Consider the following 1,620-nt stretch of genomic DNA (forward strand, 5'->3'; position numbering starts at 1 on the left):
TCAGCAGGATTGGATAAGCTGGTTTGACCTACTGGAGTTCATTTACTCTTCAGCCAGGAAGATAAACAGTTCTGTGGAGTGGGAGCAAGCAGGCAAGCAGCAAATACAGTGCAGGCAGAATTCACTGGCTTTTAATTCAAACCTGTTTGGGGGTGCAGAGATCCCCACCCAGGGCTTCAGCAAGCTGGGAACCACAGGGAGGGAAAGCAGGACCAGGAAGACTCAATAAGCAGAACAAAAGCTTCAATTATAAATAATGAATCCCAAAAGAGGGCCTAGAGCAAGGCTCTGAAGGTCTGGAGGAACAAAGAAATGAAATCTTCTGGTTAAGGTGGTTGTAAAAACCAGCTCAGTGCCCTCCCCATCAGCAGCAGAGGTCCTCGGGGAAGCAGAGGTTGATTTTTCCAGGGTGGAAGGAGCAGTGAGGTTTGGGTTTGGCAGGCTCAGAGCTGCGGAGAGGCTCCCAAATCCCTTGGGCTGGGCTCTGAGGAGCTCCCACTGCTCTCCTGGTGCCAGCACACCCTGCCCCTGCTCCTGGCACTGCTCCACTCCTTGGGCAGCCAGGGCTGAGGATGACTTTGGTGCTGTGTCCAAGAGGGGAAGGCTCAGTGCTGGGTTTCAAAGTGCTTTGTTTGCTGTCTGGAAGTGCAGGAGTTTTCTGGGGAAGGAAAAGCTGCTGCAGAGCTGGGCAGGCCTGGCACTGCCACCCTCCCAAGGGCACTGGGGGCCTTCACATTCCCTCAGTTCAGCCTGGAGTGGTGGGAAGGAGCAGCTTCAAGTGTCCTGGGGACAAAGGCTGCAGGTGGTTCCTCACAGCCAATATTGCAGCTCTGGAAATCACACCTGGGGAGTTTGCTCCACATGAAGGACACTGCCCTTTCCTGCAGCTTCCTTCCCTCCATGGCATTGTGGAAGAGTTTTTCAGGTGGGTTGAGCTCTAAGGTTCTGCTACTAGATTCAGAAAAAAAAAAATTTGGGAGCGAGGTTCACAGCACTGGAGGTGAGGATTTTTAAACTGGACACAAAGTAAAACTGTGGCACAAAGTGAAGATATTATCCACATTATCCTGAGGGATATTATTATTCCACTTATCCTGTTATTATTCCATTTATCCTGTTATTATTCCACTTATCCTGAGGGCCTCACACCAGCCTTTAATACAGGGCAAACATCACCTATGGCAACTTCCAAATGCTTTAAAGCTTTTCTTGTCTATATATCTCATATTTGCTATTTTTGTTCAGCTCCCCACCTGTTAATTCCCCAAGTCAAACAGATCTTTCTGCTTGTAGATACATTAAAAGAGGGAACAGTAGCCTGTTGCTATTTTTCTGCCCCAAAACCTCCCTGCCTTTGCACCATTCTGTGGGTATTGGGGTACAAGTCTGAGTTGATTCCCATCACTGAGTGAATTTGTTTGGTTAAAACTGAATTTTGGTTAAAACTTTGTTTGGTTAAAACTTCTTTTTGGATGAAAGAACAGCTCATGTGTGCCTGAGATCCCTCGAGTTGGCATTCCCGGTTTTGCAGTTTTTAGTTCTGAAGAGCCAGGTTCAAATATTACACAAGGCTGTGGGCTGAAAATCAAAGCCCTGGGTTCCAGCCCGTTCCAGGAATGC

This window comes from Geospiza fortis, unplaced genomic scaffold, assembly GCF_000277835.1.
Source record: "Geospiza fortis unplaced genomic scaffold, GeoFor_1.0 scaffold183, whole genome shotgun sequence".
Taxonomy (NCBI): Eukaryota; Metazoa; Chordata; class Aves; order Passeriformes; family Thraupidae; genus Geospiza; species Geospiza fortis.